Source organism: Enhydra lutris, unplaced genomic scaffold (assembly GCF_002288905.1).
Source record: "Enhydra lutris kenyoni isolate GAN:26980312 unplaced genomic scaffold, ASM228890v2 scaffoldscaffold85, whole genome shotgun sequence".
NCBI classification, from domain to species: Eukaryota; Metazoa; Chordata; class Mammalia; order Carnivora; family Mustelidae; genus Enhydra; species Enhydra lutris.
Window position 1 is genome coordinate 2026886 of NW_019154169.1, and position 24230 is coordinate 2051115.

Here is a 24230-nt window from a genome sequence, read left to right on the forward strand (position 1 = left end):
GAAGCACTCCATCTGCACAGAGCTCCAATTTAGGCCTGGGGCAGAGTGAGTTAAGCAGACAAAAGGTCCCCATCACAGAGGTGAGGGTCCATTAGGGACAGACAGTATTAAAGCTGATGAGCTAGTTAAGGCAGGCATTATGCCAAAAGGCAAAGCTACAAAGTATTTACATTAAATGCAGGCAGAAGGGTCAGAAGATTCTAGTAGGGACAACTCGTAGAAAAAGAGGATCTTATATGAGTGAGAAACAATTCTTCCATTTGGATCCCTAAGGCCTCCTTATCCAATGGAACATCATATCCACTGAATTAAAAGATTAAAGATGAACATTCATTTTTTTAATTTTGATGTTAAAAATATAGACCAGACCTCCATTTCAGGAACAAGATTTTCCCTGCCTTGCTCTCTAAATGCAACTAAATGTCATGGAAACAATTCAACAATGATAAAAGGACTCCAAAAGCTGGAAAGAAGAGGGTGGACTGGTCAGGAACCTCAGACCTTGGGTGACAACATGGTGAGCTCCCTCATATGTGCTTTGTATCTCCCATGTATTTCTAAACAAGGTTTCAGGGAAGCCTACAACCTGGAACTGTCAACAGGCCAATAAGCACATGCACACACACACACACACACACACACACACACACACACACACACACGTGCATACACAATGCCAAAGGATTGGGAAGGGGAACACTTAACAAAGACATAGTGGGAAATCCCAAACCCCTCCACAGCTCAGGCCCTGAGAAACAGTCTGAAGGTAGGAGTGGCAGTGGTAAAACCAGGTGTCCCAACCCTTGTTTTACAACCAGAGCCCAGAAGGATGGTCTGATCTGCCTTCCTATGAGCAGCAAAGCTCCGGGATATTCCAGACTCCACTCCATAACCAGGTATCCATGGGCAGTCCAGTCTATAGTCAGCACCAGCAGCGGCAAAGTCCTCTTGCCCCACAACCCCCAACCAGAGGAATGAGATGCAGGCCTCATCTCAGCAGTAGCAGACATCCCTGGGAAACGTCTGGTCCCCACAGATGAAACTAGCAGAGATTGATGGGAAGCCCAGAAGCACCAGAAGAATGAAGTGGGCCAGAACAGCATTGCAAGGGCTCAGAGAAGTAAACTGTCGTTGGAACTTAAGTCCACAATATTAGGCCAGAAACTGGACACTAACCAAAATAGAGTGACTGTCTGCTAAAATAGAATTAAACAGTATTGAGTATCCTCTAACATGATCAAAATGTATAGGATGCTATCTGAATTCACTCCCCATACCAAGAACCAGGAAACCCAAGTCTGAATGAGGAAAGATGATTAACTCATGTCAGTACCAAGTTGAATCAGATGTTGATTTATCTGACAAGGATTTTAGAGCAACAATTGTAGAAATGCTTCAAGAATCAACTGCAAATTCTCATGAAACAAGAAAATAGAAAATAGAAGCAAAGACTTCGGCTCAGGTCATGATTTCAGGGTCCTAGGATTGAGCCCCGCATGGGGCACTCTGCTCAGCAGGGAGCCTGCTTCCCCCTCTCTCTCTGCCTGCCTCTCTGTCTACTTGTGATCTCTCTCTCTCTGTCAAATAAATAAAATCTTATAAAAAAAAAAAAAGGAAAGAAAATAGAAGCAAAGAAACAGAAAGTACCAAAAAATAACTGAATAGAAACTGTAGAACTGAAAACCACATAATCCAAATATAAATCTACTTATGGGCTCAGTAGTAAATTGGAGATGACAGAAAATAGAAGCAATGAACTTGAAGACAAATCAGTAGAATTTACTCAATTGGGACAACAGAGAGAAAAAATTAAAAGAGCCTCAGGGATCTATAGAACAATAACAAAAGACCTAATATTCATATTGTCAGAGATCCCTAAGGAAAAGAAAGAGATAGTGGAACTGAAGAAGTATCCAAAGAAACACTAGCTGAAAACTTCCCAAATTTTGGTGAAAAACACAAATTTGCAGATTAATGAAACTGAACAATCAAATTGGGAATAAATGCAAAGACACGCACACCAAAACAGGTAACTCCTGCTTTTCAGAAATTCAAAGCCACTTCACCTTCATAAAAGACCTACATTTCTACCTGTTTTTGCTATCTGAAAGAAATCTGATGAAGATTATAGCTTTTCCCCAAAAAAAGGCAAAAATTGGAAATAGTAGTCAGTTTGTTTTGCAGCAAGCCATTATAGAGGCATCACAGAAACTAAGCAGCAAAAGTGGTACTGCCAATCTTCTTCCCTGGGAATCTCAGCATCACAGCATCAAGCCACCATATTTGAACTATCTGTGAGCATCTGCGTTTTTTCTTGTTTTACTTTATGCCTTTGTTAGCAAGATGTGTTTTAAGGTATCAGAAAATGATAAGGGAAGTTATTTGGGGGGGGTCAAGGAATGGTCAAAAATTCCACATAAATTAGTGGTAATTGCTTATTTGGTTTGTGCCATTTTTGTTTACAAAAAAAAATTTCATAGGATCATTCTCCTTACAGATAGAAGGGGAAAGTTATAATTAAAATACTGAAAACTAAAGATGACAAAAATAACTTTTAAAAGGGTTCAGAAAGAAATGATGTATTAATATAAAGAAACACCAATTTGGGAAACAGTGGATTTTTCATGAAACTATGGAGGCCAGAAAGAAGTGGCAAAATATTTTTCAAGTGCTGGGAGAAAAGACTCTTTTTTTTAAAAAACATTTTATTTATTTATTTGATAGAGATCACAAGTAGGCAGAGAGGCAGGCAGAGAGAGAGGAGGAAGCAGGCTCCCCACTGAGCAGAGAGCCCGATGCAGGGCTCGATCCCAGGACCCTGGGATCATGACCTGAGCCGAAGGCAAAGACTTTAATCCACTGAGCCACCCAGGCACCCCAAGAAAAGACTCTTAACTTTGAATCCTATATCTGGCAAAATGACCTTTCACAAATGAAGGCAAATGAAGACATTTTTGGACAAGTAAAAGACAACCCAACAATTGTACTACTAGACAGATGAATGGATAAAGAAGATATGGTATGTATAATGAAATATACATATAACAGAATATTACTCAGCCCTCAAAAAGAATGAAATCTTGCCATTTGCAATGACATGGATAGAACCAGAGGGTATTATGCTAAGTGAAATAAGCCAGTCAGAGAAAGAAAACTACCATATGATTTCGCTCATACATGTAATTTAAGAAACAAAACAGATAGACATAGGAGAAGGGAAGGAAAAATAAAATAAGATAAAAATAGAGAGGGAGGCAAACCATAAGAGAACCTTAACTACAGGGAACAAAGTGAGTGTTGTTGGTGGGGAGGAGCATGTGGGGGCATGGTGTACTTGGGTAATGGGCACTAAGGAGGGCATACAATGTAATGAGCCCTGGGTGTTTATGCAACTGATGAGCCACTAAATCCCAACCCTGAAACTAATAATACACTATGTGTTAATTAAAATTGAATTTAAATTTAGAATTTAATTAATTAATTACCCAAAAAAAGCTAAGGGAATTTTATGTTAACGTACCTACCCTAGAATGGCAAAAAGAAACTCTCCAAACAGAAAGAAAAATAGATAACAGAAGGTTGGAATCTCCAGAAGCAACAACAATAGAAGTAAGCATAACAGATTATCTTTCAGTTCATGAATTTCTTTATGGTTGAAGCAGAAGTTGTACACCATCTGATTGGCACTCGGTGCATGTAGGAATTACTTTAAACAATTATATTTTTTTAAATGGGGGAATAAAGCTACCTAAAGAGAAGTGAGGTCATAACACTTCACTTGGCGTGTGAAAACATTACGTATATGCTAAGATTTAGAGTAACCACAGAGAAAACTACACAAAGTGATATACTCACTAACATTGTAAGTAAATCAAAATGGAACCCTAAAAATGTTCAATTAACCCATAGGAAAGCAAGAGAGAGAAAGAGAAGAAACTGAGGGAAAAATACAAAATAATAAAATTGGCAGACCTTAATCTTACTATATTAATAAGTACTTTAAGTATAAGTGGTCTAAATTCAACATCTAAAAGATAGATATTAGCAGAGTAATTTTTTTTAATTTAAATTTTATTTTTTTAAACATATATTTTTATCCCCAGGGGTACAGGTCTGTGAATCGCCAGGTTTACACACTTCACAGCACTCACCATAGCACTTACCCTCCCCAATGTCCATAACCCCAACCCCCTCTCCCAACCTCCCTCCCCCCATCAGTTTGTTTTGTGAGATTAAGAGTCACTTATGGTTTGTCTCAGTTTGTTTTGTGAGATTAAGAGTCACTTATGGTTTGTCTCCCTCCCAATCCCATCTTGTTTCATTTACTCTTCTCCTACCCCCTTAACCCCCCATGTTGCATCTTCTCTCCCTCATATCAGGGAGATCATATGATAGTTGTCTTTCTCCGATTGACTTATTTCGCTAAGCATGATACCCTCTAGTTCCATCCATGTCATCGCAAATGGCAAGATTTCATTTCTTTTGATGGCTGCATAGTATTCCATTGTGTATATATACCACATCTTCTTTATCCATTCGTCTGTTGATGGACATCTAGGTTCTTTCCATAGTTTGGCTATTGTAGACATTGCTGCTATAAACATTCGGGTGCACGTGCCCCTTCGGATCACTACGTTTGTATCTTTAGGGTAAATACCCAGCAGTGCAATTGCTGGGTCATAGGGTAGTTCTATTTTCAACATTTTGAGGAACCTCCATGCTGTTTTCCAGAGTGGTTGCACCAGCTTGCATTCCCACCAACAGTGTAGGAGGGTTCCCCTTTCTCCGCATCCTCGCCAGCATCAGTCATTTCCTGACTTGTTAATTTTAGCCATTCTGACTGGTGTGAGGTGATATCTCATTGTGGTTTTGATTTATATTTCCCTGATGCCGAGTGATGTGGAGCACTTTTTCATGTGTCTGTTGGCCATCTGGATGTCTTCTTTGCAGAAATGTCTGTTCATGTCCTCTGCCCATTTCTTGATTGGATTATTTGTTCTTTGGGTGTTGAGTTAGCAGAGTAAATTTTTAAAAGGCCACTCAACTATATGCTGTCTACAAGAAACTCACTTCAAACATAGCAACTAAGTAGGTTAAATGTAGAAAGAGAAAAAAATGATGTATCATGGAAACATTGATGTAAATAATGCAACTCCAACTACACTAATGTGAGATAAAGTCAACTTCAGAGCAAAGAAAATTATTCAGAACAAAGAGGGATATTACATAATGATAAATGTATCAATCCATAAGATGATCTTATCAATCCTAAATGTGCATGCACCAGATAACAGAGCATCAAAATACATGAAGCAAAAGCCAGTAGAGCTCCTTAGAAGAGTTGAAGGAAGAAATAGGTAAATGGACATTTATAGTTAGAACTTCAACACCCAACTATTGGCAATTGATAAAACTAAAGACAGCACATCAGCAAGGATGTAGAACTGATCAACCATCATAGTCTAATTGACACTTATACAACATTCCAACAGTAGCAACAGAATGCATGTACTTTTCAAGCATCTTTGGAAAATTCACTACAGTAGGCCATATCTTGAGTCACAAAACCAACCTCAACACATTTCAAAGAATTGAACTCAGACAGAATGTTCTCTGACCGTAATGGATCAAAATAGAAATCAGTTATAAAAAGACAACAGGAAAACATCAAATACTTAGAAATTAAGTAACACACTTCTAAATAATCTATGAGTCAAAGACCTTTCATTTAAAAGACAGAGAAAGAATATATGATAATAAAAGCAGACAATACTAAAATTTGTGAGATAAAGATAAAGTGGTGCTGAGAGGAAATTTATATTAGTAAATGCTTAAATCAGAAGACGGATGATGGGGAGATGGGTGAGGCTGGTGATGGGTATTAAGGAGGGCACATATTACATGGAGCACTGGGTGCTATACACAAACAATGAATCATGGAACACTATATCAAAAACTAATGATGTACTGTATGGTGATTAACATAACACAATAATACAAAAAAAGGAGGGGGAGAGGGAAGATCTTAAGTCAATAACCTAAGTTCCTACCTCAAGAAACAAAGAGAACAAAATAAACCTAAAGCAACCAGGTGGGAGGAAATAATAAAATTAAAAGCAGAAACCAATAAAATGGGAACAAGAAAATGAGGGAAATTAAAGAAACAAAAAACTAATTCTTTAGGGGAAAAAATCAATAAAATTAATAAACTGAAAACAGGTTAACCAAGAATTTTTTTTAAAGGACACAAATCACCAATATCAAAAGTGAGATAGGGCTCATCACTACTGATCCCACAGAAATTAAAAGGATAATTAAGAAATACTCACTCTATGGCCATAAATTTGATAACTGAGATGAAATGAACTAATTCCTTAAAGGAACAAATTATCAAAACTCACATATGGAGAAAAAGATACTATGCATAAGCTTATCTGTAATAAGGAAGATGAATCAATAATTAACAACTTTCCCTAAAAAAAAAAAGAAAGTATCAGGCCCAGATGTGTTCATTGGTGAATTCTATCAAGCATGTAGGTTGAAATTAGACATATTTTCTATAATCTCTTCCAGAAGATAAAAGCAGATGGAGCACTTTCTAACTTATTCTATCAGGTCATCATAGCACTTGAAAAAATCTAACACCCAGTCACAGATAAGATATTCACCACAATAAGAAATTCCTCAATATGATAAATAACACCTACAAAAAATAGCAGCTAATATCATATTTAAAGGTGAGAAGCCAAATACTTTCCCCTTATGACTGGCAAAAAACAAGGATATGCTTTCTCACCATTCTGATTCAACATTGTGCTGGAAGTCCTATCTAGTGAAATAAGAAATGAAAAGGAAATAAAATGTGTAAGCTTTGGAAAGAAGTAAAACTGTCTTTGTTCACAGATGACATTGTTATCTATGCAGAAAATGCCAAAGAATTGACAAAACAAGTGAACAAGCAGACTCCTGGTGAGTATAGAAGGGCACAGGGTACAATGCTAACACACAAAACTCAATTGCTTTTCTATATTCCAACAATAAACAACCGAAATTTGTAATTTTTAAAATATTTCATTTATGATAACATCCAAAAGATGAAATACATAGGTATAAATTTAATAAAATATATTATAGGATCTATATGCAGAAAACTATAAAACTTGAATGAAAGAAATCAAAGATCTAAAGAAATGGAAATACATTCCATGTTCATGGATTGGAAGACTCATATTGTTGAAATGTCAGTTCTTCCCAACTTGATTCAATGAAATCCCAATCAAAATTGCAAGAAGCCATTTTGTAGATATTGACAAACTTATTCTAATATTTGTATGGAGAGGTAAAAAACCTACATGAGTAAACATAACACTAAACAATGACGAAGTTAGAAAATTCACATTATTTGATTTCAAGACTTATTACAAAGCTACAGAAAACAAGACACCAGGGTACTGATGTAAGAATAAATATAGAGATCAACCAAATAAGTAAAGGCCCAGAAATAGACCCACACAAATATTATCAACTTATCTTTGACAAAAGGTGAGTGGAAAAAAGATAGTCTTTTCAACAAATGGTCCTGAATAAAATGGATGCTCATTTTCAAAAAAAAAAAATATATATATATACACATATGTATTTTTATATATATTTATATTATATATAATATATATATTAATCTAACACAAATCTTATATTTTTCACCAAAATTAACTCAAAATGGATCATAAACTGAAATGAAAATCTGTATAACTTCTAGAAGAAAATACAGGAGAAAATCTAGGTGACCTTGGGTTTGGAAATGAATGTTTAGATACTACACTGAAACCATGATCCAAAAATGAGAAAATCACTAAGTTGGGCTGTATCCAAATTAAAAACTTCTGCTCTGTGAAACACATTGTTAAGAGGATGAAAAGACAAACCGTACACTGAGAGAAAATACTTAAAAAACACACATCTGTTAAAAGAATTGCATCCAAAATACACAAAAACCTCAAAAGTAAGAGAACAAACAACTCAAAAATGGGCAAAAAATCTGAACAGACAACTCATAAAAGAAGCTATAGAAATGGCAAATAAGTATACAAAAAGATGCTCAACATCATGTATTCATTGCTAGCGGGAACACAAAGTGGTATAGCCACTTTGGAAGATAGTTTGGCATTTTCTTACAAAGTAAAACATGATCTTACCATAAAATCCAGCAATTGCACTCTTGGCTCTCTACCCAACTTATTTGAAAATGTATCTCCATGCAAAACCTGCACATGAATGTTTATAGTGAGTTTATTCTTAATTACCAAAAACTTGCAGGAACCAAGGTATCCTTCAGTAGATGAATAGATAACTGTGGTACATTTATAGATTGGAATGCTAAGTAATGATTGAATAAATAAACAAATGAGGAGAAAAGGCAAATTTTTCATGCAGAAGAATTCTAAATAACTTATGTAGATTTTCTGCCCTCAGAGAAAGGGAGCATAACCCCCATTCCTTAAACATAGGTAGTGCATAGTGAGTCTTTTTGACAGTATGGAAAGAAGCAAAAATGAGTTCTTTATAATGGAGAAACCCGGCACACTACTTCAACCAGGTGATGAAGGTCAACATCAACAGTGATAACTCATGTTGATAGAATGTACCCTTGACATGATGTGATGAAATAGTACTTTACCCCTCTGGTCCTCTTCCCCAAAACCCAATCTAGTCCCAGTCTAATGATAAAAACTCAAGACAAATTCCAGTAGAAGGCCATTCTACAAAATGCTTGACAAATAATACTCCTACTAACAGTCAAGTTCATCAAAAACAAGAAAAGTCTGAGAAACTATTATATTCTAGAAGAGCCTAAGGAGACATGACAACTAAATGTAACATGGCATTTTAGATAGAATGCTGGAACAGAAAATGAGCATTAGGTATAAAGTATATAATTAGTATGAAGTAATATTTTATTAATTAATAGCAATTCACTTAGTGTAACAAATTTGCCATACTAATGTAAGATGTTAATTATAGGGGAAATTGGATTTAGGATATATGGGAATGCTGTATTTGGGAACTATCTTCTCAATTTTCCTGTAAGTCTAAGGTTGTTCTAAAAAAATAAATTCTATTTTTTAAAATGTAGTCATTTCATATCACTCAAATGCTCTAAATCTTCTCAAATCTCAAATACCTTGAAGACATTGTCTTATTGCCTTTTAAACCTTCATTCACTACTATCCAGCCATATTGGTGTACTCCCTGTTCCACTAACACTCCACTCCCACTCCACTCAAGGACTTTGTGTATATGAGTCCTTCAGCCTCACACATTATCCCACACCCTCCTTTTTCATTTGCTCACTATTATATTCTTTGGCTCTCTAATAGTACCTGGAACACAATACATTCTGACTGGTTGGATGGATGGATTAATGAACATGACAATCTCACTATCAGACCAATGATAATAGAGTTTTATGAGCCATCAAAGGCTAACCTCATTGTCATGGTCTATGAAGTGTTCTGAAGAATCACAGAAGACTCAAATGGAACAGCCAGGATTTCATTTTATTAATGAGATATTAGTACGATTTTTAAAAATTGTTTTAAAAGCAAAAAATATCCACATGTCCTACAAGTGCTACAAACCTCTGTTTACATACCTCTTATTCCTAGGCCTTACCCTGACTTCCAAAGACTTCCTAATTTAGTGGTCTGATCACTTCAATCCCAAGCTAAACAATTTAGATAAACAACCAGTTATATCTTCGGAATGAAATCCATTAGATCTCTTGATAGGATTTTCAGTGGCAGTGGAAACTTATTTACTTTCTAGACAATATCACCTAAAATTAAAAGGAAGAAGTTTCAGAGGTACTCAACTATGTAGAAAGTAAAGTTTACAGTAATTCACAGGTCTATTTGACCTCCAGTAGCTTGTAGTCAAGAACAGAGACATGAACAGGGAGGAACATCCAGATGATTGAACAAAACCACCGTACAGATAATAGATAAAGTTAAACATGTTTTATGTATACAAGCCAATATAAAATCCAAATTCACTACCTGCATTAATTTAACATTCCTTTACAATTTCATAACCTCTTTGGCAACAAATATCAGTTTTCAGAATTATTATCTAAAGTAATAGATGCTTGTGTTATAGCTTACACAAAGGTACACCTGAAGATCATAATTAAGCAACTCCTGCTTCAATCACTTCATTTAGATCTAACTAGTAAGAAACATTTTGTTTTGAATAATTTCAGGAGAGATAAACAAAAAAATCTGGGAAAAGATAGTGGAAGTATGAGACACTGTTACTAAGTACACATTAAATGAAAACTCAATTGGTTTCTTGACATACAAGCAATCAAACCCAAAAGAAATCTTTATATGATGATGGTCTAGTCTGAAATCTTGAATGCTTTAACTTACCCCTTTTGTACTTCAAACCCCACTGTTGTGTGCCAAAATGATTCACATTAGAACAGCGTCAGTCTGGGAGGAGCAAGATGGCAGAGGATTAGGACATCTAAATATCGTCACGTCCCAGGAGCTCAGCTAGACAGTTATCCAACCATTCTGAACACCTACTGACTCAATAGGAGATCAAAGAGAAGAGCAGCAATTCTAGGAACAGAAAAGCAACCACTTTCTGGAAGGTAGGACGTGCAGAGAAGTGAATCCAGGTGATATACGGGAAAATAGACTGCAGTGGGGAGGGAGGAGAGGCTGGCTCCAGGCAAGTGGTAGAGCAGAGAGCACAAAATCAGAATTTTTAGAAGTCTGCTCCACTGAGGGATGTCACTCCAGAGGCTGGGGGTGGAGGGTGGGGAGCCCTCACAGGAACAGTGTCATCTCAGGACCTGTAGGGTCACAAAAAGACAAGGAGTGTCTGAGTATAACAGAGCTCCCAGGTATTGGAGATGGGAAGCTGGAGGCAGAAACAGAGCCAAGCACTGGGCTCTCAGCTCAGGGTTACCTTAAACTGTGATCCAAGGCACAGTCGGGCCACCGGTCTTTGAGCAGTGATCCTGCAGGTGGCAGACCCAGGGAGACTCACCTTCCTCCTCTGGCAGGAGTGGCACAGAAGCAGGCAGCAGGAATCAGCTGGATTTGGAGACTCCAAACAGGGCCATGTGCCAGAGATAGAAATGCTCAGTCACAGGCCAGGTGAGCTCAGAGCATGGCCAGAGCCCAGGGAGACAGGAGGGATTGACTGCTTTTCTCTGAGGGTGCACTGAGGAGCGGGGCCCTGAGCTCTCGGCTCTTATGGGGCAGAAGACTGGGAGGCAGGCATCTTCATTCTCCTCCTCCAGAGCTCAGGGAACAAAAGCTCCCAGGAGTGAACCCGAGCAGATTTGCTCTCCACGCCAGGACACTTAACCTGGCCCCTGGAGAGGACAGTGCAATTCCACCTTGGGCAAAGACATTTGAGAATCACTGCAACAGGCTCCTCCACTAGAAGATCAGCAAGAACATCCAGCCAAGACCAAGTTTACTGATCAATGAGAACTGTGAAACTTCAGAGCTCTGGGAATACAGCCCATAGAATTCATGTCTTTTTTTTCCCCATGATTCTTTAGTCTTTCAAAGTTAAATTTTTTTAATTTTATTTTTTTCTTATTCTATTTTTAAATTTTTCTTCTTTCCTATTTTAACGTTTTTAAAACTATTTTATCTTTTTAAAAAACCTTTTTTATTTTTTTGTTATAGTCATATTCTATCCCTTCATTTATTTGACTTTATTTTTTGTGTATATCTAGGTTTTTCTTTCTTTAAAATTTTGGGATATGGTTTCTTCTAATAAATCAAAATATACCCTAAATCTAGTGCCTGATTACATTCTTTTCTCTCTTTTTTTTCTTTTTTCAACCAACTTCTAAAAAAGAAATTGATGATATAAGAAGTTGATTGGAAAAAAAAAAGAAAAAGAGAGAGAAAACCCCACAGAAAATATCATTCACTGGAGAAAAACTGAAAGCTTTTTCCTTAAGGTCAGGAACACAGCAGGGCTGTCCACTATCACCACTGCTATTCAACATAGTACTAGAAGACCTAGCCTCAGCAATCAGAAAAAAAAAAAAAAGAAATAGAGGCATCTGAATCGACAAAGAAGAAGTCAAACTCTCACTCTTCACAGATGATATGATACTTTATGTGGAAAACCCAAAAGACTCCACTCCAAAACTGCTAGAACTCATACAGGAATTCAGTAAAGTGGCAGGATATGAAATCAGTGCACAGAAATCAGTTGAATTTCTATACACCAACAGCAAGACAGAAGAAAGAGAAATTAAGGAGTCAATCCCATTTACAATTGCACCCAAAACCATAAGATACCTAGGAATAAACTTAACCAAAGAGGCAAAGAACCTGTACTCAGAAAACTTTAAAGTACTCATGATAGAAATAGAGGAAGACACAAAGAAATGGAAAAATGTTCCATGCTCATGGATTGGAAGAACAAATATTGTGAAAATATCTATGCTACCTAAAGCAATCTACACATTTAATGCAGTCTCTATCAAAATACCATCAATTTTTTTTTCAAAGAAATGGAATAAATAATCCTAAAATTTATGTGGAACCAGAAAAGACCCTGAATAGCCAGAGGAATGTTGAAAAAGAAAACCAAAGTTGGTGGCATCACAATTCCAGACATCAAGCTCTATTACAAACCTGTCATCATCAAAACAGAATGGCTCTGGCACAAAAACAGACACATAGATCAATGGAACAGAATAGAGAGCCCAGAAATGGACCCTCAACTCTATGGTCAACTAATCTTCGACAAAGCAGGAAAGAACGTCCAGTGGAAAAAAGACAGTCTCTTCAACAAATGGTGTTGGGAAAATGGGACATCCACATGCAGAAGAATGAAACTGGACCATTTCTTTACATCACACACAAAAATAGACTCCAAATGGTTGAAAGACGTCAGTGTGAGACAGGAATCCATCAAAATCCTTGAGGAGAACACAGGCAGCAACCTCTTCAATCTCAGCCACAGCAACTTCTTCCCAGAAGCATCACCAAAGGCAAAGGAAGCAAGGGCAAAAATGAACTCTTGGGACTTCATCAAGATCAAAAGCTTTTGCACAACAAAGGAAACAGTCAACAAAACCAAAAAACAACCGACAGAATGGGAGAAGATATTTGCAAATGACATATCAGATAAAGGGCTAGTATCCAAAATCTATAAAGAACTTATCAAACTCAACACCCAAAGAACAAATAATCCAATCCAGAAATTGGCAGAAGACATGAACAGACATTTCTGCAAAGAAGACATCCAGATGGCCAACGGACAAATAAAAAACTGCTCAACCTCACTTGGCATCAGGGAAATACAAATCAAAACCACAGTAAGATACCACCTCAATACACCTCAATATAAATGTAGTGATCTGAAGGGGCACATGCACGCCAATGTTTATAGCACCAATGTCCACAATAGCCAAACTATGGAAAGAGCCTAGATGTCCATCAACAGATGAGTGGATAAAGAAGATGTGCTACATATCACATCTATCACATCTTCTTTATATTCTATATATTCTATATTCCATTACAGATAGATATATAGATAGATCAATCTATAATGAAATACTACACAGCCATCAAAAAAACACAAAATCTTGCCATTTGCAATGATGTGGATGGAACTACAGAGTATTATGCTAAGTGAAATAAGTCAATCAGAGAAAGACCATTATCTTATGATATCTCTGATATGAGGAATTTGAGATGTGGGGCTGGGGGTCATGGGGGGTAAGGAGGGAAAAAATGAAACAAGATGGGACCAAGGAGGGAGACAAACCATAAGAGACTTAATCTCAGGAAACAAACTGAGGGTTGCTGGGGGATTAGGGGGTTGGACATTGGGGAGGGTATGTGCTATGATGAGTGCTGTGAATTGTGTAAGACTGATGATTCACAGACCTGTATCTCTGAAGCAAATAATGCATTATATGTTAATAAAAAAGTAAAATAAAATAAAATAATAAACCAGCATCAGCCTGAAATAATTCTAACTCTGGAGGAGATAAGAAAGAAAAAAAGAGGGAATTATTTTCTATGTGTGTGATTATTTTACATGTTGATCTCAGGCCCTTTATTGTCTCTTGTACATGGGGAATCATCATGGATATTCAACAGATTTTTCTAGTTTAAAGGAATGCAAAATGAGTTTGAAACCAAGGCCTTAAACCGTCTTTGTTAAATGCCTGGGTCCTATGTGTATCATTATGCCAGTGCATTCACAAGGAAAGATTCCTTCATTCAAAGAAACTCCTGATGCCAATGCAGATATGAGGAGTTATTAATAAATAAAATCCATGTTTCATTATCATCTTTTACCCTCAGATGTTCTTTTTGTCATCAAAGAGCATTACAAAGTTAACCTGTAATCCCAAAGGAGAGCCATGTAACCAAGTGACATAATTCAATTAGAATATCCATGTTACAGGAAAAATGAGGGACTTCCTCAATATCACTATGGATTCAGGATAATTCCTGACAATGGATATAGTTCAGAGAGGGAAAAATGGTTGTTCCCCTTGGAAGAAACTGTGAATGCCAAAGCTTACATCACCAGTAATATTTTATTTATTTTTATTTTTTAAATGAATCCATACCTTAAAACACTGTGTCTTGATACCACACAAAACAACAATTAATTCATTTTCCCACTCTTTCAATAATCAAAGGGGTGTGGCTGCCAATCAAACCTGCAGGTCGTCCTAAGATGATCACCATTAGCTGAATTAACATACATTAAGACAAGAACTAGGCACCTGATGGTTTCTTTATCCTTCAGACACCTCTTAGGAGAATTATTAATTAATGAGAAAATTCATTATTTTCCATTAAAGATTTTAAAATAGTCAAAATATTTGTAAAAGTCCTTGCTCCTATTTTCAAAGACTTCTATGGATCCAGAAAATACTGGCCCAGAAGACTTATTTGAGGCAAAGAAGTAAAACTGCAGCTGTATTTCAGACAGGAATATTGATACAGAATGATTGGTTCTGGGATAGAAAAATTCACAGTTATTAGTCGTCACAAAAAAAGGACATTTATGATAGTTCATGGCAAAGGAATGGATGAACTTGTCCCTAAATTTTACTTAAGTATCATTCAGTCCCAGGTACAATGGAGAAATATTGATAAAATTCTGAAAGAAAAATATGAAACAAAAATTGCTTTTTAGGCAATCACAAACAGACTGTTTAATAATAACAAATCAGGATATGAGCAAATTTTGCTAAGAGTTTAGTTACAATAACAGAAGAGAGAAGTAACTATTTAAATGACAGCCACCCCTCCTTTCTTATACTTTTAAATTACCTAAAATTCAATCTCAGATGGGTAGTGCACAAAAATCCTGCTTATGGAAATGAATGGGATTGACTGAGTGACCTTTCTACACATAGGTCCAGCTGCTAAGAGTTTACTACATGGCATCACATTCATTGTTTCAACTGAAAAGAAATTAGAGTCCAAAGTGTACTATGGGGCATCAAGGAGATATCCCCTTTTGACAATTATATAGAAACTTCTAGCACATTGATAATCCCATTGGCTAGAAAAATCTAAGTAAAAAACAGAAAAATATATCTGCCTAAAGAATCAAAGAGCTTTTGAAGCAGTCAGGATTGAGGAGCCATAATCCTGGAAAAAAGGGAGGGCTATAAAATTGAGCCCAGCATTCCATTTACTGATTTTCCCCTTGAAACAATCACCAATTCTAGGCTACAAAAAGAAAGACCAAACCGTAGCTACACCAAACTGGCCAAGTTCCTGGAAAGTAGGGAGTTAGGGTTACATGTACCTAGCACTCCACACCAGTTTTCTCCTTGAGACATTTGTTGATTCCAAAACCTCGTGGGACTATGTTCTTTGAAACCAAGCAAAAAGTAGGAAGAAAGCTGAAAGGATCTTTTGATAATCTTACTATCCTGGAAATACAAAAATTGAAGTTCAAACTGACCAAAAAGGGGCACCTGGGTAGCTCCTGGTTTTGGCTCAGGTCATGATCTTGGAGTCATGAGATTAAGCCCTGCCTCAGGCTCCATGCTCAGCACAGAGTCTGCTTCAGATTCTCCCTCCCTCTCACTCTGCTTCTCCCCCCACTCACTCTCTCTCCCTCAAATAAACAAGTAAATAAAATCTTAAAAATACAAATAACTGACCAGTGAGGCAGGAGACCAGTAAATATTCAGGCTTAAGTTGGGACATCTAGAGAACAAGCCAGAAATAGAATCAAACTTACAAAGTGCCAAACCCAGACAATATTTTGTTCAATTCTAGATTGATTGAGGTGATATGCTTACACTCTGTCTTCCAGAAAAAGATCATCACTCAAAGATTCTATAATATTTTAGAAAGTACACCTATCATAAAATAAAAAATTATCAAGTGCAGAAAGAAACACGAACAAGAGGGGGGGGAAAGTATTCAAGGAGAACAACCTCATAGGTTTAGGGTTATTAGACATTGGTTCTAAAATAACTATGATTAACATGTTCAGGAAAATAACTAAATGAAGTTCTTCCCAGAACTGAATATATTTTAAAGAATAAAATGTAAATTCTAGATCTGAAAAAACTTAGTAATTAATATTAAGGACTCAGTACATGTATGTAGGAGCAAATAAAATGCATTTGAAGAGAGATAAGTGAACTGGAATGTAGAACAGTAGACATTCACCAAAAAAGCACACAGATTAAAATGTATTAGAAATACAGAAGGAAATGTAAGAGACACATGAAGTACAGTGAAAAGGTTGAATACACATGTTTATTGAAGACAGTGAAGGGAGAAGAGGTGGAAAGGGACAAGAGCAACATTTGAAGAGATAATGGCCAAGAATAATCGGAGGAAATAATTTCCCAAGATAAGAGCAAATACTGATAACAGATATCCAAACAAGATTCAAGAAGCTTTGCAAACCTTATACATGCTAAATACAAAGCAAATTACACCCCAGAACATCATAGGCCAATTGCTAGTATAAAAGAAAAAGACAAGTCTTTTTTTTTCTTTTTTTCATTATTATGTTCAGTTAGCCAACATATATTATTAGTTTTTGATATAGTTTTCAATGATTCATTAGTTGCATATAAAAGACAAGTCTTAAAAGCATCTAAAGAAGAAAAGATATATTACCTGAAAAGGAACAAAAATAAGACTAACATCTAACTCTATAGATAATGGAATCCAGGAGAAAATAGTAAACTATTTTTAAAAGTCAGAAAGAAAATAATCAGCAACCTTGAATTATATAATCCCTGAAGATATCTTTTCAAAAATAAAGGCAACTTCTGGATGCATGGGTGGCTCAGTTGGCAAAGCAACTGCCTTCTGCTCAGGTCATGATCCCAGGGTCCTAGGACGGAGTCCTTCACTGGGGTCCCTGCTCAACAAGGAGCCTGCTTCTCCCTCTCCCTCTGCTGCTCCCCCTGCTTGAGCTTTCTCTCTCTGTAAAATAAATAAGTAAAATCTTTTAAAAAATAAAAAATAAAGGTAGCTTCCACTTATGACCATGATGGAGAAACATGTTGGAGTAATGAGGAACCAAATTTGCTTTCCTACCTTAACATTTCTTTAAACTGGACAAATTTGTATGGAGTTATGGATTTCAGGCACTGGACCATCAGCAGCTCAAGATAGCAATCCTGAAGAAATAAAGACAAATGAGGCAATGCCTACAATCACTGAAGTTACTTCCTGGAGAGTTTCCAGAGAATAGTGCAAGGAAGAAAAATCCAGGTGGAGCCTGGTGAACTCCCTGAGTTACAAAGACAACATTTTGAATTTAAGAAAGCCAAGGAAGCCAGAATTCACAGGGTAGAATGTAGAGGGGAAAAATTCAGTACAGAGAGAGTTCTTGAGATGTGGAGGTTTCCCTCAATTCTTCAACTCAGTGCTGATTGACACATTTGTGTGAGGAAATTACCCAAAGCTATGGAGCACCAGCAGAAAGATATGGATGTAAAATTGTTGAAGGTTATAAATGGCTAGAAATGGTACCCATTCATACCGCCTGAGTGGAGAAGCTTCATAATACATAGTACACTGGATTGAGTACTCGAAAGAGTATCTACTCAATATTTGGGCAATAGTAGCCCCAGACTAAAGGCTCCTCCTACCCTGTCTAACAAAGTTTAAGTGAAAGGATATTAAAACAGCTATTATCATTATATTATACATGTTCAATAAGATAAAAGAATGAAATGAGTATGGTAAGGAGAGACATGGGAGATATTAAAAACCAAAACTGAACATCTGGAGATAAAAAAATACAATATGTGAGAGGAAAAATATATAGGGAGTGATTAACAGATTTGACTAAAGAAGAAAAATAAGTGCACTATCCAAAATGAAACACAGAAAAATAAAAAGATTGTAAAAATGAACATTGAGATGCATGAAAACTTTAAGTGAATTAATATTAGAGTCCCAGAAGAAGGAATGGTGAAAAAAATATTTGAATACATAGTGGCTGAATCTTTTCCAAATTTCACAAAAACTGTGAACTCACAGATCAAATAAATTCAACAAATCCCAAACACAGGAAGCATGAGGAAAAACAAGATATAATGTAATCAAATTGCCTAGAGCCATTGATAAAGAGATAATCTTAAAATAAGCCATAGAACAGAAGACACATTATACACAGAAAAATAAATAGAATGACAGCAGAGTTATACTAAAAAATCATGCAAAAAATAAAATGTAGAACATAGCCATTTTTAAAAAAAGAAACAAAAATATAATCCAGAAGACAGTGAAACATCTTTAAAGTACTGGGAGGAAATCTAACCTACAGTTCTATATCAAGCAAAGTTATTTGTGAAAAATGAAGGTAAAATAAAGGCCTTTGAGACATACAAAAACTGAAAGAATTCATCACCAGCAGACCAGCGCTATAAGAAATGAGAAAGGCAATCCTTCAGAAAGAAGTAAAATGATACCAAATAGAAATCTGAATCAATACAAAAGAATGAAGAAGAGAATGGTAAACAAATGGGTAAAAATGAAAGATTTTTTTCTTATTTTATAATCTCTTTAGAAGATAATTCACTGATTAAAGCAAAAAATGTATATATACTGTGGTATTATAACACACATAGGAGTAAAATGTGTTATGATGATAGTAAAAAGGCTAAGAGAAGGAGGATTGGAAGTAAGCACTTGTAAGTTTCTTCGCCATATAAGAAGTGTTATAATATTATTGAAGATTGACTTATAAGTGACACATACTATAAACCCTAAGGCAGCCACTAAAATAACACAATGAAGAGTTATAGTTAATATTTCAACAAAATAGATAAAATAGAATCATAATACGTACTCAATTACTCTAAATGAAGGCAGAAAAAGAGGAAAGTTAAGAACAGATGGGACTAATAGAAAACAATTATCAAGATGGTAAATTTAAACATGAATGTATTAATAATTACATTAATAATAAATGGCCTAAGCACCCCAATTAGAAGACAAAGATTGTCAGAGTAGATTTTAAAAATGAAACAATACCCAACTATATTCTGTCTCAAAGAACCCTACTCTAAATGTAAAGCCACAAATAAGTTAAACTTAAATAATAGTCCAGGAAATTAAAAAATACTTTGAACTGGCTGGGAAGGAAAATACAGCATATTGAAATTTGTGGGATACAACTATAGCAGTGCTTAGAGGGAAATGTATAGCATTAAATGTTTATACAGAAAAAAGTAATATCTGAAAATAATAACCTAAGCTTCCACTCTAAGAAACTAGGAAAAAGAACAAAGTACACCCAAAGGAAACAGAAGAAAAGAAATAAGGGCAGAAATCAATGAATTTGAAAACAGAACAATAATAGAGAAAATTAATGGTACCAAAACTCGTCCTTTGTAAGTACCAATAAAACCAATAAACCTCTCACCAGATGTACTAAGAAAAAGAAAGTGGAAAAAATCACCTATATCAGGAATGAGAGGGGGCATCACTACAGACTATAGAAATTGCAGGATAATAAAAAGCAATCTGAGAATCATCTATGTCTGAAACCACAGGGGGCTTGTCAGTAATTTAGATTCCTAGACCCTATCCCAATCATAGTGAATAAGAGTCTTAGAGTTAATATGTGAGGGAGGGATTGCTAGGGTTTTGTCTTTTTTGCAAACAATTCAGATGACTAATGCAGAGTCAAGTCCAAGGTGCATTGCTTAAAAGTAGGACCAGCTAGTCTCCAAGCTTTATGACTTGGGAAGGTCGGGAAGGAAATTGCGTTCTACTCTCTTAAATGAGAAGTCTAGATCTATATTTTCTGGAAACGACTTGTCAGGCACTTTGTAAAGGGGCATTTAATGGGAGGTGCAAATGTACACCCACAAATTTAAAATTCCCTCCATTTTTTTCTTCATGTGACACATATGCTAAGGGTTAAGTTTAAACAGGTGACATCTTCCTATGCCCGTATCCCAAAGAAAAGTCTAAATTCATCTGCAAAGCCACAATGACACATTCCAGTAATAAATATTACAGGACATTTTCTGAGTTCTGCCTGATTTTAGATCTCTAGCTTTAAAACCTTTCCCTTCTACTTAGAGAACAATTGAAAGCAAGGAAATAAGAGCAATATTATGATACGGGATAAATATGAAATCTTAATTTTTTTTATGTAAACCACTCATGAATCTATTTGACTCCCATACCAGTGATTTTCAAAACTTTGAAAACCATGATACACCAGCTAATCATGATACCATCATTTAAGCTCACAACAGCCAGATACTGGACTATTTGTTGTGCAGACAAGGATATTCTGTGATCATAACCCACTCCCCAAATTCCAGGGCTTCCCACTGGCCCAGGAAGTCCAGAGTACTTGCAGGCTACAGCCTATTACATACTGTTTAAATAAAGATTTGCAAGGAAAATAAATTCACGGCAACATTCATTATTGATCATTCTCAAAACTGTCTGGAGAATTCCCCCAGAGGGCTTAAGAAAGAAATTAAACATTGTTTTCCTGAGTTGTTTCCTGCTGTTTTTCCACTTCATTGGTTTTGCTCCCATAATTGTGTGTGTTCCTATAGCCACATATTGTTTTAATAGAGCTGAATTATTGTGTACAACTTTGGGATCATATATCAACAATTTGGATGTAAATAACTATAATAATATGATATTAAAATAATAATCAAGATAAGACTATATCCTTAGTGTCTTCTTTTTACCAATATCTCTCAATTCTTTAACTCCTTTTAATCTGATATAATGCTGCATCAAAACCTTCAGATAACTAAATCCAAATCCATTTCCCATTTCTCATTTTGTTTGACCAATGTCAACCACTGCCTCATCTTTGAAGATCTTTCACCTTTTGCTTTTCTTACTGTTGCTCTCTTCTTTTCTTCCTACTTCTCTGACCTCACAGGCCCTTGTCACCATTTTCATGAGTTCTGAAAGTTAGGCATTTCTCAGAGTTCTAATCAGAGTTTTCTTATCTCATTCCAGACTGTCCTAAGCCTCTCACCTCCTTTCATAGTTTAAAATATCATCAATGTATATAACTAGAATTTAGATCTTTGCTACAGGAGTCCAGGTGTCATGCCCCCATATTCCCAGTTTGTTTTTCTAGTGTTTTTTTCCCATTACTCTCCCACATACCCTATGTTCCAAACCAGCTGCTATAAGCATGGTTCAGCCAATATTCCAGATGCTCTCTTATATCCATAGTTTTCACTTACTAGCCCTTCCACCCAAAGATCATACCCAGCAATATATATTAAATAACAAATGGTCCATTATTCAAGGAAACTCAGGATGGTTCAACATAAGGAAATATAATATTAATATAATTTTGGATATCAAGTATGACAAAAGAAACATATTTGAAGAAAACATATTTGATAAAATTTAAGTCATTCCTGATTTTTAAAATGTATAGAACACTAAAAATAAAATGCTAATTGCTTTAAATGATTAAAAACAAAAACACTACCACAAACCAATCATACATCATAACCATACATCATACATCATAATTAAACATTTGAATCATCACTTTAAAGGTAAAATCTTTTTAAAAATGCCCAATTTTTTGGATAGAAAGTTCTATCCAAAGCAATAAGACAAGAAAAAGATACAAAATACAAATTTAGTAAAGGAGAAGAAAAAGATTATTATATACATATTTTATGATTGTCTCCCTAAAAAACATCTGAAAATCTATTATAGCTAATAATAGACATTAGTGAATTACTCAAATAATAAAAATTAAGAATTAATCACTTTTCTAAAGTAAAGCAATGATCAGTTAGAAAAAATAACCAATAATATACATAAAATTACCTGGATCCATTAGGGTAAAAAGAAAATTCCAGACACAAACATATAAACATATAACTCCCATTTACTCAGATATAAAGATATTCATACTATGATTGCTTCTCCATTTATTTATTTACATCATTATTACAATTTTTTAATTAAAAATGCAGTAAATTGTGAAGGAGTTTCAAAAATGTTTTGCATTAAAAGGGTTTATTCTGATGAGTAAATGACTACTGTTTTAGATTACATGACAAATTTAAAACTAATGAATTATATATTTTACAAGTTAATTTAAAATATATTAATTGTATCTCAATAAAAATTTAAAACAATAAGGCCTTTAGAGAAGTGACAACTCACCTTGACACAGGATTATGCTTACCTTTACATGGTTTTTTAGTGTGTCTGTGTGGAAACACAAACATCGACACACTGTTTTCACATATATAAACCAAAACAACGCAGCTTCCAAAGTCATTACTGAATATCAGGAGAACTTCAACTTCCTTACAATGTTCCATGGTGCCTGGTGGAATTCCAGATCACTTTACAACTTCTCCTGCATCTTCATCACACATGTTTCCATGCCACACTCATTGGAATGGGAAGGTGCACACTAGTACCACTACTCTTTATCCTGGTAGTGCATTATTTATGGCTTGTCCCATTTTGCAGACCAGGAAACATAGGCTCTGAGAAGGTAAAGGATGTTTCCAAGTTCATAATAACAGCAGTGTCAAGACCTGGGGTTTGAAACGAGGTCTCTAGATTACATGCCAAGAGGGACAGCCCCAGGGCCCAGAGCAAGAGCTCCTGGTTTTCTTCCCACAGTAAGTCCAGCCTGTGAAGTCACCTTCATCCCACATGACTCTAGGATGTGGCCCCCTCCCCTCCCAGGAGTTGCCATGGTAGAGGAAGGACTATACTACATGCATTTCTCACCTTCTAGTGGTACTTACCAAAGATGCCTCAAGGATGAGAATTACCTTGGGAGACACCCAGCCCCTCCAAGTCCCACTGAACTAGAAACTCAAACCAAGAAGGAGAACTACTATTTTAAAGACCCTCCACAGGTACTTCTGATGAGGTAAATTTGAGAAATACTTCATTGTTTCATTTGATTCTCACAGCCACACCATTAACACTATCTCCATAGAATTCATGATTTCAAAATCTCATAGAAATCCATATAACAGAGAAATTAGCAAAGTAATATGGGACATGAACTCAATTTTCAGTGATTGTTTGTAGCAGTGAGGACCTGAGACACACCCTGAGGAGGCCAGTGACATGTGATATAAGATTCCTGAGGGATTACTGAACTCAATAAACAAAGACAACCAAATGTCACCAGAGTAACTCTGAGGAGGGGGGCATATCTAATTAACAGTAGCCTGAAACTGGCATTGATCAGTGCTTGGGAAATGGTCACCTTGAAGGAAGAGAAAAATTCATTCAACTTTCTTCAGTGAATCAGTCATTTCTTCTCTAGGTGGGTATCCTCAGGAATAATCACACAAGTGCACAGAAGTGAATTTTCAACCCATCTAATGCTGCAGTGTTGACAGTAGCAGAAAGCTACAAGCAATCCAGTTATCCCCCAGCAGAGGACAGGGAGACTAAACTGCTGAGAGAATTCACAGAAGGACACACTGTGGAACTATTTAAGAAGATGAGGACCTGTGCCCATGAACTTGAAAAAAATGAACATAATGTAAAATTAAGTGAGACAATGTTGCAAACAACATTTAGATGGGCCTTTTTTGTTTTCCATCATTACATGTATTTTAAATAATTACATATTGTTTTGCTTTAAATAATTAAATAATATATATTATATTATTTATATTAGTAATATAATAATATATATAATATATAATAATAAAATATATATAATGTGCCTAT